The sequence below is a fragment of the Lycium ferocissimum genome, chromosome 8 (genome assembly GCF_029784015.1).
Source record: "Lycium ferocissimum isolate CSIRO_LF1 chromosome 8, AGI_CSIRO_Lferr_CH_V1, whole genome shotgun sequence".
Taxonomy (NCBI): Eukaryota; Viridiplantae; Streptophyta; class Magnoliopsida; order Solanales; family Solanaceae; genus Lycium; species Lycium ferocissimum.
The window spans coordinates 56,240,419-56,257,762 of record NC_081349.1 but is presented as its reverse complement, the minus strand read 5'-3'; the positions used below and the strand labels follow the sequence as shown (position 1 = coordinate 56,257,762).

General features: G+C 36.9%; 1 long non-coding RNA gene across 1 annotated transcript; it reads right to left on the bottom strand.

Annotated features, from left to right (window-relative positions):
* Positions 1 to 809: 809 nt before the first annotated feature.
* Positions 810 to 4,777, bottom strand: LOC132068754 (uncharacterized). Its single transcript, XR_009417495.1, has 3 exons — positions 4,749 to 4,777; positions 3,077 to 4,614; positions 810 to 1,012 (listed from the first exon to the last, which is right to left on the bottom strand). It is a non-coding gene; the product is annotated as an uncharacterized LOC132068754 (long non-coding RNA).
* Positions 4,778 to 17,344: the final 12,567 nt, after the last annotated feature.

Here is a 17,344-nt window from a genome sequence, read left to right as displayed (position 1 = left end):
TATTCCATTTAGACACATCAGGTGGGCCATTCCTATTCCACTTAGACATTTTTTGCACCGTTATTGGAGCAAAACCAACACCAGTCGTCTCCTACATGGATTAAGTGGCCAATTAAATTGTGCCAGCTTATTTAAATTGTGCCAACTCAATTAAATTGTGCCAACTCATTTTAATTGTAAATTCACTAATTTGTAAATTCGTGGAGTTTTGACCATTAAAAATTGGGGCTTTTTGAGCCGGTTGGATGTGCAATGAGGTGGCGCCCCTTTGGTGTTGGTTTCTCCGATAACGGTGCAAAAAGTGTCTAAGTGGAATAGGAATGACTCACCCGGTGTCTAAATGAAATAAGGGTGACTTTAGGTGCTCAAGTGAAAGAAGTGGACGACCATGCGGTGTCTGTCGATGGATTTGGCCTTGTTTCTATTTCAAGAAAAAAGAAATCAAATGTTGAAGTAAATAAGTTATACCTGACGCTGATTTTATAGAGATCTTTTAAGAAAATAGGTGAGCTAGAAATAAGTAGAAGGAGAAGTCGCTGCCAGCCACCATTCAGCTTTCGAAACAAGTCTTAAATTGGTATTTAAAGATAGGGTAGGCTGAATATACTATTTGAACGAATAGCGAGTCACACCTTATTAATATTTCTAAGACAGAGGGTTAATCTCATAATGAATGGACACTTTAGGTTACTCCGTGAATGCTAAAAGAACGGACTTGTTAAGACATGATGATTAGCTAACCAAAATTTGATGTCTTAACCCCCTTGAAGGAGGATTAGTTTGAAAACCAGACCAAAAAAAAAAAAACACAGCCTCTAGTTATGCTTAACACGTTTGAAAGCTTTTGGACTCTATATAAGTATCTAGAAATAACAATCAATTATCATCACCTAGGGACACCACAAACGAAAGAGAGTTCAAGGCGATTTGTTGTTTTACTAAAAGAAACAGAGAAAGATAAGCAGTGAAGGCTACCTAATTACTCCTCTTAAGGATTAACATACTCAAAAATCTATTATATAATATAAAGCTAGGCAATAAAAGAGTGATGTGACACCTCTCTTTGGCCAAGAATCCTATTTGTCTTTTTTCTCCTTTTTTTGCCTTTTGCTTCATTTTTCTTAATTATTTTATTTTAAAAAAACATCTCCATAACTCACACCTCTCCATCCTCATAACTTCTCCTCTTAATTACTTCATAACTAAATTACCTTAATGATTAAAAATGTTACTGCCTTTCCTCATTTTTAGGTTATTTAATTTGTACGAAATAAGCATTAGAAAAAAGAAGTAAGGCTACCAAAGGAAATGTACATAACTTGAATAATTAGTCTCATTAATTTTATTCTTAATTAAGTCTTTCCCAAACCATAATCATTTTTATTCTCTAATTAAACTAAGCAATTAATACATATTAATACCTATGCTTTTTCATCTTCTTATTAATTTTTGCTCATTTTCTGTTCATGGGTCACTTTAATCTCCAATTTAATTGAATAATTAATACATACTAATGTCCATTCATGTGTCATTTTTATTGCCATGCCTCAATTCTGTAATTTTGATTTTGTACCTGAAAGTTTTTTAGTTTTACAATTTTTTGTTTGAATGGACTAAAGAGTTGTTTTGGCTTTACTAATTAAACGTGAAAATTAATGCATATAAATGCATCACCATTAATGCAATATAGGTTGCTCCTACGTTTTTTTCATAATTGCAGCTTTACATTTTTGTGCCTCTTATTCATGTTCTCTTTGTTTAATAATTTTTTTTTTTTCATGTTTCAGGCCTTATGTATAGGATTTTCTTTACTTGCAGTTTGTGCCTTCAGTTGAATTTTTTCCTCCACATTTTCTCATTCGTAAGGTATACAAGTCATATCACCCTTCCTTTCTAGTTTTTTTTTGTTTTAGTTGTATATGTGCATGCGTCATTTGATTATTTTTTTTCTCGATCATATGAGTTGAATAATTGTTAATCTTTTTCACTTTCATATCTTTTGACACTTATGACTAGAATGTATGCCTTTTTCTTTTCTTTCTATTCTTCATCTTCTTTCTCTGATCTCTTCCCTATCTATGCAATGGTTTAAAGTCAAATATTTATACCAAGGTCTTAAATTTCTATTAACATCAGTGTTTCATTTTAACTTCTAAGAAGGCGGCAACAATGATAAACGGAAAAATGAAGATCGCTTTCATGTTCTAAAGGGAACTAAGTAATCGAGAAGAGATTGGAAAAAATAAGCCGTAGTTGTGGCAATGATTCCTATTAATATTTTTTTGGGACTTGCAAAAAGTGAAAATTCGGAGCAATAAAAACTGATAATAAGAAATCTAAAGTCCCCAAGGAAAAATGATCAACAATTCTTACTTTTCTAATGGCTTCTAAATGTGAGATAAAGAGATTAATATATAGAAAGAAGTGTTGTTTAGTTTGATAATATTCATGGTAACTCCTTCAAATTCTCCCAATATGTGCACTAACTGATTTGATCTTTGTAATAGTTTAATTAGATTTTAAGTTTCACGTTTAGCACCAATACACATATATCTTCCTTTCTAAGACATGATGTTTAAGCTAAACCGAAATTATTTTGCACATAGCATTTTAGATTTACACTTATTCTCTTTGTTTCTCCTTTAATTTTCTTCTATTTATAGGATTACACTAATAATTTTGGGGTAAAAGTTTGTCTTATTTTTCACTTGATATGCAATAATTTATCCTTATACAAACTTTTCTCTATTTGTATGAATATTTAAATTTCCGTGTTAACTAAATGCTAGATGCAAAATTAGGATTTTAGTTAAGTTTAGACTTTAGTGTAATTAATTTTTACATTCCTTTTTGACCGGACAAATCCAATCCAACAAGACAAATATTTTTACTTTGGATTATTTTCTCTGGCATTTTAACTTATTGTGATGATCCATTTTAGTTTTTTGGTATCGTTTGTTAATAGGGGAAAGTAGTTTCGGGTCTAGCCAAATAAGCTTCTCATTTGTTTCAACTTACCTTACAAAAGATCATTTTCAAATTCACAATATACCGCGAGAAGTGCGGTCAAATTCACTAAGAGTAAGGCAGAGGCAAATAGATCTAGAAAATGCTTAGTTCCCCATACTAGTTCCTAAAACAAAGTGCAGAATAGTGAAGGAGAAAGAAGGAAACAATTTGATGAGTTAAAAGAAACACATTCAGAGGGCAAAATCAGTTATGGATCGGCTGAGCAGTTTTTAATTACTAGGTAAGTCACCACTAGCTTACTTTCAGGGGAACATGTCACTCTTTGGCACACAAAACACACACCAATTTCAATGAAGGATTTTACAACAGATTAAGAGGTAGAATATCGTATTTACTTTAAGGGAGGTTCTCGATTCTTAACATGGCTAAAGTTATTTTTTGGTACCCAAAACATGTCCATAATAGTCCTCAAGAATCATTTTTGTCAGAATAAGTTAACTAGCTAGGGGAATGCTAACCCTCCAAGCCACATTTGATGTAAACAAAGGGCATCAACCAGTAGTTTAGGCATACTAACTCTTTAGCAACACACTTTCCAGAATCTCGCAACAAAGGAAAAAAGCTGGTTGGATTCAACAAGTTCCTATTTAAACTAACCAATGACACTATTTAAAGAAATATAGACAAATCAAAACCAAGTGACGGAAGGAAAAATAAATAACCAACTCTTCAAGTCCTTAATTGAAACTTAAATCAACCCTGAAAAGTGGAAGGAACTTACTATTAAGCTAGTGAAGATGACAAGTTCAAACTAGGCTTTACTAGACAAAATAAGAACATAAACTGACTTCCAAGTTCAAATTATCTTCCAACATTTTTACTAAATCAAAGAAGTATATTTTGTTACTCTTCTAGGTGAACAAAATTAAACATGTGAGCAGCTAAGCGGATTCAGGTCATACTTTATTAGCTAGATCAAGATATAACCAACACTTGAGACAATTTCTCAGTGGCTAAAATAGGAACTGCTGTAATCTGAAATTTCTTAACTGCTAACTAGGCATTTAGAAATAAATCTTAGTTAGTCAAAGATGAGGAAGAGAATTACTGTCTAAATTAAACGAAAACAAACTAAGCTAACCTAAGCGAATTCAATAACAACAGAACTGGAAAATAGGATTGAAAGGGAACCTAAACATCTGACTCAAACTTAAAAAAACTGCATCATATGAAATAAACATTTAAGAGGAATCTAAACGTCTAAAACGAAAATGAAGCTAAACTAATTTACTTGAAACACAAAACTAAAGAAAATAAGAATACTAAGACAAGAAGGAAAGTTACCCTTTTGCCTAGCAGTGATGGGGGCAACGAGAGTTGAACCGATCACCTTCGACCTTTGAACCACAAGGAACAGACTCGAACTCCAAAAAATTTTAACTTGTTCCGATGATTCAAAAACTTAGCTTACAAGAGGAAATTTCTTGTCTAAAGCTGAAAATTGAAGAGTTCAGAACTTGGGGGTTTAAAAACTTATCCTCCCAGAATGAAGAGAGAAGGTTCTATTTATAGAACCCCAAATGTTGGGTTTGAGGAAAAATAGCGATGTGGGACAAGTCGGATTGCTCATGAATCCATTTGAACCTGAAATTCATTAATAATAGGTTTGAAATCCGAATCTAATTAGTACAAGGAAGAAAAAAATATCAAAAAGAAAATAGAGGAAAGGTTACCGTTTGAGCCATGGAGAACAAAACAAATTGCAATAAAAATCTTACCCAAAATGGTGAATCAAAGGCTGCTTTGGGTCTGTTGGTTCTTTTGTTTGGTAAATTGAGGGATCTGGTGGTTTTTGGGAAGTAAAAGAATTAGTGGGTCGGGTCGGGTAGGCATCAATTGGGCTGAAGATGATAGAAATAAGGGGGCTGGAATTTGGGATAAACAAAACGGCTATAGCTTAATTCAAATACTAACCCGTTTTGTGAAAATTAGCCAACTCTACTTCAAATTGGAAATCAATTCTTTTAAATCAACACCAAATCTTTTAAAATTTAGCCCAATTGAAACAAGATTGAGATGAATTACTTATCAATTAATTACTTAAGTTTCTTGACGTAACAAAGTAAAATAAGTAATTGCAAAATAGATTAATTATAGTAATTAAGTCATGAATGACTTTAGTTGACAATTAAAGATACGTACTAAATTAAACACTTGTTTTTTGTCAAAAACTGATTTTCAAATTGATAAAATAGACATATTTAACGCTTAAACTTATATGTAAAATACACATAATATATTTAAGGGTATTTTGCCAAATGAAATGGCAAAATAGCACCAAAAGTATTTTAAACAATATTTTTGATTTTCTGAATAGTTATTTTACTTTATTTGAAATTCAAGAAGCTTGACTAGTTAATTTGAAATTTTGGAGGGCAAAAATTGGGTGTCAACAATCATTACCATTATCATCATCATCATGTGACCAGTTGGTAGGGCGTATATAACGCTGTCACCTCCCCCATACCCCATACATATATATAATACATAATATACGCGTATATAATGCTTGAGAGGTCACAAGTCTGTACATGCGTGTGTGTGTGTGTGTGTGTGTGTGTGTGTATATATATGCATGAATATGATAAGAGTACATCCTGAATCTGTCGAAGTGAACGTAAGGTTGTTACACCTCCGAACATCGTTATGAGATGGCATTTTCATCAATAAGTGACTCTAGGAATCATACTGAATCTGAAGAAAGACTTTCTAAAAACAACATTATAGAACATGGAACATCCCTAACTTCTAAGAATAAAATCATTATGGATTACCGTTATGTTTACGTTCCGTTCATAAGGATCATTCCAAAAGAAGAAAAGTTAGCCTTAACATACCTCAAGTCATCAAGCAACCCTACAACGAGCTTACACAACTAGAGCGCCAATCCTATAACAAAGGAATGCATATACAACTTAGATGGCGCTAGTATATCATGTATACCAAATGCTAGTTCGATTCTAAAATGAAACGGGCATCATTTCCCCTTATTCCTTAGTCACAACAACATATGCAGCAACAAACAACAAAAACAAGAAGAAGCTCATACAAGCCCCTTATACTCACTTCAGCAAGTATTACAAGATATACCTCAAACAGCCCAATATACACTTCGGATACGACATTTATACACTTCTCCTCTGCATACCTTTTTTTTAAAAACCATCACAACATGACAACAATCTCAACTACCATCTAATTACAAGGAAATTACCTCAATAGCACAACAACAACATGATCAAACAGTCCATAAACTCAACATGGTCTCTAATCCATATTTGAACTCCCTTTCACACTTTCTTCTTTCCATCAAATTGTTTAAAGGCTAAACAATGCAATAAATATGGAGATGAGATGGTAATTTACCTTAACCACTCAAGAGCACTTCAACCCAAAAGTTACTTCACACTTAAGTTCTCTCCAAAACCTCTACAAGGAGAAGAACTAGCATCCAATGCACAATCCGAAGTCTTTAGCAGTTAATTCTCACTTTAGATCTTGGATTTACCTTGAAAAAGCTTGGATATGAAGGAAAGGGTTTTTGGGAGTATTTAAGGTCTGTTGGTGCTGAAAAATGAGGGGAAAACGAAGTGGGTCAAATATATACAATTTGGAACATTTCCACCACCTTCATTGTACGCCCTCCATGTACGGGCATACTTCCATGTACGTCCTGTACTTGGGTCACGTACTTGGACCCTCAGGTACAGGACTTACATTTTTTTTACAGGATGTACATGATCCCGTACTACTCAGATTTGCGATATATTAGTTGCATTGGAAAGAAAACTCTCTAAGCTTGAATTTACATAGGTTATACATTCCATAACTCCTCATATGATAGAAGACATACCTCCATAAATTTGGACCAAAATCCTGTCCAGAATTTTGCCAAGTTTTTCCCCATTTTTCACGAACTTAATTCCTTCGATTCACTTGACCCCGAAACCTTTAAATATTTACTTAACACTTGTTAATGGTCTTCCTTAACCTTGAGGGGTCAGAGTTCCCAGGTGTATTCAGGGCGTCCGGTTCAGTCCGCTATGCAGGTGTCTGTTGGGGGCCCATCAGGGGCCAATTATCATTCTTCGGGTCAGCATAGGGGTTAAAATGCTTCATCAGCTTCTGTTCAGCGACCTACGCTAGACCGTTCTTGTTACAAGTGTGGTGAGCCACGGCATACTAGGAGGTTTTTCCCCAGACTCAGATAGGGTGGTCAGGGGACTCAGTATCAGGCTCCCCAAGCTCCATTTGCACCAGATAAAGGAGCCAAGGACGGTACACAGGCAGGGCGGGGCAACCACACCCCGGGTAGAGGTGGCGCTCAGCCTAACCGAGGCGGTCCTCAGGTAGGCAGAGGTGGACAGCCGCCCGGCAGGGGCGGGGCTCAGACTGGACAGGGTAATTGCAATGGTTCATAGGCTACTGGAGGGTGCGATCACTTGTATTCCTTCCCAGGCGGACGGACGGTGAGGCTTTCCTGCGTTATCCTTTAGTACTATCTCGGTTGTGGGATGACTTCCATTTTATTTGATCCGGGTTCTACCTTTTCATATGTATCTTCATATTTTGCTGTGGGTTTGGATATGATTTGTGATACTCTTGATGCCCCTTTCCATGTATCTACTCCGGTCGGGGATTGCGGTGGTAGATAGAGTCTACCTTTTTTGCGCGATTACATTTATGGGATATAGTACTTGGGCTGATTTAATGATCCTAGACATGGTAGATTTTGATGTCATCTTGGGCATGAATTGGCTGTCCCTACATTATGCAATTCTAGATTGTCAGTCTAAAACAGTTACCTTAGCTATGCCCACGGTACCTAGACTTGAGTGGAAAGGTAACCTTAGTCCCCACCCTAAGAAAGTCATATCTTTCATTCATGCTACGAAGCTAGTGGAGAAGGGTTGTTTAGCTTATTTGGCACATATCCGTGATACCAGAGCATATACTCCATCTATTGATTCGGTTCCAGTGGTACGCGAGTTTGCGGATGTGTTCCCCGCGGACTTGCCAGGTATGCCACCTGACCGTGACATTGACTTCCAGATTGATTTAGACCCAAGGACTCGTCCTATCTCTATTCCACCCTATAGGATGGCGCCAGCAGAATTAAGGGAATTGAAAGAGCAGTTGCAAGATCTCTTGAGTAAGGGGTTTGTTCGCTCGAATGCCTCTCCTTGGGGTTCTCCCGTGTTGTTTGTTAAAAAGAAGGACGGGTCTATGCATATGTGTGTTGATTTTCGTCAGCTGAATAAGGTCACTATCCGAAACAAGTATCCCATCCCTCGTATTGATGATTTGTTTGATCATCTACAGGGAGTTTCTATGTTCTCTAAAATTGACTTAAGGTCAGGGTATCACCTTGATTAAAGATTCGGACAAAGGATGTTCTGAAGACGGCCTTCAAACCACGTATGGATATTATGAGTTCTTGGTTATGTCTTTTGGGCTTACAAATGCCCCAGCTGCATTCATGGATTTGATGAACAGTGTGTTTAAGCCCTATTTAGATTCTTTCGTGATAGTGTTCATGTCACGACCCAACCAGAGGGCCATGATGGGTACCCTGAGCTAGCTTATTAAGCACCACTTGTCATACTTCTTCCAAACTATCTCGGTGGACCACTTTTCTAATTATCAAATATTTCAACCTGAATAAATGCCATTCTCGAAAATAAAACTCATTACGAAGCAATCTCCGAATTCACTCCAAACATATATATGAACAAGCCGGCAAGGCTACAAAATGATGTACAAAATATACACGAATAAGGTCATGAAACATCTACCACCTACACATGTCTACGAGCCTCTAATTAGAGTACTGAAAATCATAAGCCTGGACAGGACCCCGCCATGCCCTACATATGAACACAAAAGAATATACAAATAAACCTAACTCCAGAGTAGTGGAGTGCTCCAGTGTATCTGCTGATAAAGCTTCTAGGGATCTGGACCGTCTCCCTGTCTACCTGCAGGCATGAACACAGCGTCCACAAAAGAAAAGACGTCAGTACGAATAATGTACTGAGTATGTAAGGCATGAATAGTAACATCATGAAGGAATACAAAAATATAAGATAAGGAGATAACCTGTAACTGATTGCCTCAGGAAGCGGATATCATGCATGCGTACTTTTTAACATATATATATATACTATATATATATATATATATATATATATATATATATATATATATATATATATATATATATATATATATATATATATATATATATATATATATATATAAATGTATAAGTAAACTGTCTTAGTCATGTATCATCATTAGCCCACATCCGAGGTAATCACCTCATGCCGCCTACTAGTGGTGACACAGCGAAGTGGCCGGTGTAATTGTCATCCATAAGCCGCCCACTACGCCCAGCATAGTGGTGTCTGCCCGGCCAACTAGGCCCGGTGTAAATCATACATATACATAACATAAAGCATGCATGAGAGCCCAAATAGAAGCTATAACTCTATCGGAGTGACGTAAGGTCGGTAACCTTCAATTATATTATCGGGCAATCATCGCTATGTCTCACCTTGAAGGAACTAGTATCATGAGGTAAGATTGCCAACAATGAACAACATCAAGGGAATCATAAAATAAGATCATCAATCTTATAATAGCATCAATTCATAAGCTTTGGAATCTCTCGAATTAAGATCATCATTATCATAGAACATATCTTATCCCTATCTCATAAGAAGCTCTTAAGAATCTTTAACTCTCAACTTTTGGAATGTAAGAAGGTCATGGAAATATAGAAAGGAAATCATAATATAGAAGTCTTGCCTTTGAAAGAAAAAGACTAGCCTTAACATACCTTTGCGTCTCCTTAATGACTAAATATTCCCCGTCCAAGCTTACGATTCTATATTCAAGAGAATTTGAACTAACATTAGGTCATTGAAGACATGCTCAAGTTTAAACTAAAGCAACTAAGAGCTAACGGAAATTGGGTAGTATTTCTCTTGTTTTGCCAACTTCCTCCATTTAGTAAACAACTCCCAACATCGATAGCAACATCCATAGTACCATAATCAAGAGGCTTGTTTCAAGTTAAACATTGTTTTTTCCTCAAAACTCCTTTTAAAGTTATCCATAACAATAGCAACAACACAACACCATTTCTATTTACACATAATATCTCCTCAACATCACTAGTGTTACCCACAACAAGATTATACTTATAGTATACTAAGAATCATGACTCAAGTTAATTTACTACTCAAGAATATCATTAAATCTATATTTGAGCTCCATATTCTACTTTCTTCCCTCATCCAAGTCATTCAACAACCAAATACTCTTAATAACATGAGATGAATGTAAAACTCACCTTTGATCATATAAGTATGAACTTTGGATGAAATATACTTCTCTTGAGAGAAACCCCACTTCAATACTTAAAGGAAATCTTGACTTAAAAACCACTAGCGAGCCTTTCTTCACTTGATTCTCTTGATTCTTGGTAATTAATCCTTGATTTCTCTTGGGTTTGTGTTAATATGGTGTGAGGAACTTTCTAGAGCTCTCAAGAAGTTTGGAGAAGATGGGAAATGAGAAATAAAGACTTGGGTCATCTATTTATAAGTAGGGAAAAATCTGACCCGATTGAGTTATACGGACACTTATACGGTCCGTATAATTTTATACGATTTGTATAAGTGACCATATAATACTACTAGGGACTGACCTTCTCTAGAACTATTATACAGACCTTTATACGGACCGTATAAGTGATCATATAACTCATCTTTTCCAAAATTGTTCTCGTTGATTAGTTCAATCTCAAATCCTTATGAAACCTTCTTAGCACTTTTATAACACTTCTTTAACCATCTAAGGATCCCTATGGCTTCTCCTCAAGACATTACTAAATAATCATCAACTCGTTAATTGCGAAATCTTCCCAAACACAACTTACACTTCACTTCCTTCGACGAACTTAGTTCCACCGGTTCATATGACTTCAAAATCTTGTAGTATGCACTTTAAACTACCAATTACTCTCCTTCATGTCATAAGGACTTCATGTTCACCTTAAGCTTGCGTTAGTCTATTCACGGACAACAACTCCGAAATTCTTCAGCGTGTAACACTCTCCCTGTAGAAACGTTATCCTCGAATGTTAAGTTCTCGGGGATCCTACAAAAATTTCGCCAGAGTTTCCCTTGTAATATGGTAATACCATCCTGTCACAGCAACCCAAATAACATCGTCTCATAGGGCTGCAATAACAACAAAGAAGAAAACATGGTTACACACTACCCAAAAGCATCAAAAGAAAGCATTACATACCTGTGGGCAATAGCATCTCGTCTTGAACCTCTTATGGGGATGGAAATAAATACCGATATTTGGACTCCATATCTTCCTCTGCTTCCCAATTCATCTCTTTTACTTCCGCGTCCTTTTTACCTTCATCAAGCTTACATTTTTTGTTCTTAATTCACAACCCCGAAGCCATTTAAGAGGACAATAAGAACTTCTCATAGAGTCTTTTAACAAACTTCGTAAATCTCTTCAAGATGAAATTTCCAAATTCCAATATTTGATGCTCTCCTATTTCTGCAAGCCTCATACGACCATCTGGATATATCAATTCCAAGTCACCCTAACAGGTCTCTTCACCTTCCTTAAAGGTCTAACATACGTGTTCATAGCATGCCTTAAGAAGTTAGAAAACGAACTCTATCCGCTTATCTATCTCAAAATATAGGGGGGGGGGGGGAGGAGGGGTTACTAGGATGACCTATATTTCCCAGGTCTCTCGAAATGTATCAATCTTCAGGCACCAGTAGAGCACCGAGTACCTTAGCCTGACAATTTCCATAGATAGCTTATACGATTCCTTATAATTGCAACATCCATTTCAGCTTTGGATCCATCCTTGTTCTTGATTAGTGCCACGAAATTGTCTTACACAAATTTACTCGTTATTATCTTCTTCACAACCACCTCTCACCTTCAATTTCTCATTTAGATCCATCTTACTCCATTTACTTTGCGGCGCGGCCTTAATTCTTTTACGTTTTGAATACTCTAAGCTTCAAATTCTTGTATCCTCCATAAACTTTCTCCTACATATTCATACACATTTGTTCCTTTTCATTGTAGGTTGCTACCGTCAAGTATTCGCATGGTTTCAAATAGTTCATTGCCATTTCAATCCTCTTACATTATTGCTAACTCGCATCATATAACAAAGACATTACTAAGTGCAATGAGTATTTTTTTTGCCTTTGAGGCTTCCCCTGTACAATGCTTCCCCAACTGGTATGCGACATTGGAACTTGGCATCCATATAACTAGCTTGTGCTCGCCATTTTAATTGACTTCTCGTCTTAGTCCATTATTCACTTTTCCCTACGAATACGATCTCACACATGCGTGGGTATATCCTCGTTATGAAATCTGTTCGCATGAGCCCTTGTTGTGTGGAAATACCGTTTCATTCTTCTATCTATCTTTACTTGGACAAAAAGCCTTAATATAACGTGATGTATCTTAAGGTTAATACGCTTTTCCATTATACTGTCCTTTAACTCTGTCTCGTAATCTGTTCGTATTGTTACAACTGCCATGTTGGATTCTCCGCCCCTCTTCCATTCTACGGCCCATATCTTGTATCATCTCATTCTTATACCCCCGGCTGCCACATTGCCTTGGAATGTCGAAGACCACTTCTTTGATTGTCTCTTTAGATTACCGTCTAATTGCTACCACTATTAACCATAAGGGAATTGCGCCTTTACCCCAATGTTTCTTTTGTTAATTCTATCAAGACCCATAGATCATCTTGCATATCTATCATTTCCATCGATGTAGCTCATAACTTTCCTATACTCCTATCTGGGTCGTCCACAAACTTGCCCTCTCTTGGCTCACCTATTTTCAATAATCTCTCCCTAGGACCTTTACCGTATAACTCACCGGGGATGCAATCTCATTTGTTGTATCTTGATATACATATAAAGCCAGTCCATTGATCATTCACCATCAAACCTTGTTTTTTCTTTCGTCTTACTTCTCATCCTTTTTCCCAAATAATTGCATTCATAGGACAATAGTTCTATGCATATTTCAGAGTACCATTGAGTTCTCGTAACACTACAACTTAAGGTTCAACATCCATCCTTCTATACTCTTCTCTTATCCGATTCCCACTGCCATAGGAGTATTGTACTCTGTTATCTTAACATATTAATAACGGGGTAACACATGGTCCTTCTAGAATTCTTTAGAGAGATGTTGTGTAAACTCACTTTTCACGCATGAGATATCTTACTCAACAAATGGTTCCATATTCCTCGTCATAATTTAATTAGCCACGCCGCTCTTATAGCATGATTCAAAATTTCAATCACTCCATGACACTTATTAACATTCCTACTTAGTGTTAGAATATCCGCGTGGTTTGATTCTCTTTCCAATCATCATATGTCGGAGTTCTTGCTCTAGTAGACCTTTCTTCTATTTACCTCACTTCTGCCCTTCCTTCTTTGTTTCCAACACGTCTTTCTTTCTTCTCTCCTTTTTTTTTCTACTACACACATCACATATACCGAGCATTCGTCACTTATCGTTCTTTTGTTTCGTTGATCAACCTTATCTTGTTTTCACTTCCCCTCATATCAGTAATAACAAACTCTGGTCTTGTAACCGTTTGAGTAATTTTTTGGATAAATAACCTGAACCACAACACAGAATACAACTGCGGTCATAAGGTCAACCAATTGCCAGGCAAGGAGCTTTTGTGAACACATCTCTTTTGATCCCTTTCCTCGAGGTATCACCGAGGTCAATAAAGACGCTCATAGTGACATGAAAGTTTTCCCTAGCTTAATCATCGGGTGAAGTCTAACTTAATGGTCCGATTCGTTTGTATGTGGCTATACGTATACATTAAGTTCATTTCATAACTCAATCTTCCAAAGCATAAAAGGGCTAGCCGAATTCTTCTAACTTGCAAACTTCTTAACACGAATGCTTATCTCTTTAATTCTCCTTGAGTATATAAACTTCTTTCTACCCAAATCATTTTCCCTTCTCGTACTTCTTATTCTATCTGACCTAATCATCATTCCTTTTAGCTTAATACATACTTTCTACATTTTATCCCGCATTTGACTACTAACGCCTCGTAATCGCTGTTTTTGTCACTTTCTTTTTCTCGCCATAATCCTACCTAAAGTTTCCACAATTTCCCTTAGATTCCTGAAAAAATTTCGGTAGAGTTTCCTCTGTAAATCTAACCATCCCAAACCTGCGCACAGCCCAGAAAACACATCTCATGACTTAGAAGGCCACATATAGAAACACATATGATATACAACCCAACCACACAGGGCTGATTACTATAAAAGAATGTAAAGTAGCAAGGCTTGTCTCATAAGTTGTACCTGAACACCATTTCTAGAATTCCATTTTTTTTCCTTCTAAGAATTATGTCAATAAACTCCCTTCATGGAGTTTTACTTACCCGTAAATCATACTGCTAGCTATCACTGGGTCACCAGCAGGTATAGAAACCTCAAAACGTTTGATTGGCTCCGGTTTCACCCCAATACAATCGGCAACATCAGGAGTAATATATATATGACGAAGTAAACCCCGAATCAATCAATGCATATATATCATAAGAGGATACCGCTAATATACCTGTGACAACATCAGGGGAATACTCAAGATCCCATGGTCCCGCTAGTGCATAAACACGGTGCTGAGGACCACTCGAACCAGATGCTCCCCCTCTACCTCTGCCACGGCCTGCTGATGTTTGTGAGCTTTGCCTCGGATGGCGTATCGATGATGAAGAGCCAACTACTAATCCCATGGGCCGGAGCAACATCTCTACCACGTATCGATCGGGCAGTCCACGCTTGGTACTTGGCCGGGTCGACGCGAGCGTGGCAAACCTTTCGAACTGGCGGCACGGTCCAGAATGTGGCTTATCACACTGAGTACATCGTGGTATAGACAATCTTATCTGGCCGGAATCACCCCTGGTCTGGGAACTAGAGGCTGCAGAGACTTTAAGCGGCCCAACCAGCCGGTCTGTCAACCCTGGTTCCGACGTGGAGCGGGACCGAACGGTGGGTGCTGCATGGGGTGGCGCAGCCGGGCTGCGAACTCGGTCGAATGCGGGCCCCGACTCTTCCTCGAAGCCCACATCACCATGACGCACCTGTGGCGAACGGCGGCTACTAGCGGGTCGACGAGGATGCTTTGTCTCGTCTCGTAGCTGAGAGCGTCTAGTGGAGGAAGCGGGGGTCTTGGAGCTGAAGTTGAGGCTCTCTTTGCTCCTCTAGAGAGTGGGCGAAGTATGAGAGGCCGTAGGGACCTTACTGCGGGACTCGCCCTCCGCCCCGTATCTATAGGTGTGGCTCCCGCTCGGTCTGCCGATCCTTTGTCTTTCCACAACACCTCTTTGTCTGATATACCCATTCGGACGGGTCAAGCGGAGTACAACATATTGGTGATTCCTATTTAATTTAAGGATTATACCTAATTATTTTTAATGGTGAATTAGGACACCTAATATTAACTTAAAATGAAAACTAAACTAACTTCTACTTTTTAAAGGTCTTACTAACCTAATAAACTCTAGGTAAGGGTTCTAAATATCCTAATGGGAAGGTCTTAGGCATCCATTAGAATCCGTTAATTACGATTACCGACCAAACTTAGGTTAATATGAGAAATTATAATAAAATAGTATTTTAATATTTTATAAGTAAAACACACTTTTTAAGTATTTGGATGATTAAATAATGAAATATCAATCTAAGTTTAAAAGAATATAATAAATTTTAGCAAATGACAACCAAAATCGTTTCTTTTTTTATTTTTATTTTTTTATTAAAGAGTTACCAGGATATGAAATTTGATTCAAGACGTTCGAGCTTTAAAATGATCTAGCACTGCCAAAAAATACTGCTTTGATTAATCTTTCGATAAAACTATATCTCTGTATTGATAGTTATTTATGAAGGAAACTTCAGCCAATACTTGCCACATTTTATACTTGATGAAAATCAATTTTTATTAGCTAAAAGAAAATTGTCCAGATTTAAAAGAAATCAGTTAGTAAAATAGACTAAGTCACGTTCTCTTTCCACAAGACCAACGGAGAAACAAAAGATTACTGTAAAACAAAACATGGTTTATTCATCCTAAAAATTTATGTGTATTATGAATGCTACCAGATAGAAAAAGGAAAAAAGGGGTTTTAACTGCTCGCTCTTAACTACCCTTTCTAAATTGATGCCATTCTATGCCTAGTTCTTCTAAAATAAAAAAAATCAGCAAATTACTAACAAATAGCAAGATTGCAAAGAGATAAAGAGGAGGGATTAAGAAAAACAGCAGGAACTCCGTCACTCTCGTTGCATGAGAGAGCGAGGAAGACGGATAATCAGCATAAGATATCGACTTTCATTTCGGCTCTTTTCCTTTTCTGTTCGGACGCATTTAGGAGGGAGCGAGGGAGATAAATGGCGAGGAATGGAGAGGTAATCTGAGACTCCTTCGCGAGGCATCGTTGAGTTTCAAAGTGAAACTCGTCGGCTCCAGTTTCATGTAAACAAAGAAAAGAGAGGAATTAGTATAACTAATTAACCATTCTTAGCGATGTCTAAAAGGAAATAAAAAGTAATCATGAAAGGAATGTGATAGTCCACGAAACTGTTTTAACGTTCAGTTACAACTAGGATTTTATAAGCTTGGTTTATATACCAACTTCATGTAAGTATTTAATAAGTATACAAAGTATACCTCCCTATATACATAAGGTGTATACGGAGTAGTATACCCTGGACTCGCGTATACCGACGCAAAGTAACAACTCGTTACAAGGTAGGAAAGAAAAGTGACCATAGCACGGGGGTCACATATCAAACTATACATATATCATGTACATTGTATTTATTTTATTGACTCATAGAATATTGTGTATACCTTTATTGACATATCTGACAAAGGATGCAGACTCAACAAACTTATAGACTTCCTAGATTTATAAGTTTACCCCCAAAAATTCATACACGGAGCTTTAGAGACAAGATAAACAATCTCCCCTAAAGTACCCTTTTCTCATGTTATCCCTCGAATGGCTTGAGCAGGATATTATTCACTTAATCATGCAAACGTATCCAAAATCACAGGTGACATAATCATGATTATTTAAAATTTAGCTAAATGTATGTATACTTACTCATTTGGACAAAGGAAAAAAAGAGGGGTTTGGGGATGATTTTTGGAGACGCCGGGGGTTAAAAATATTTAGAATTTT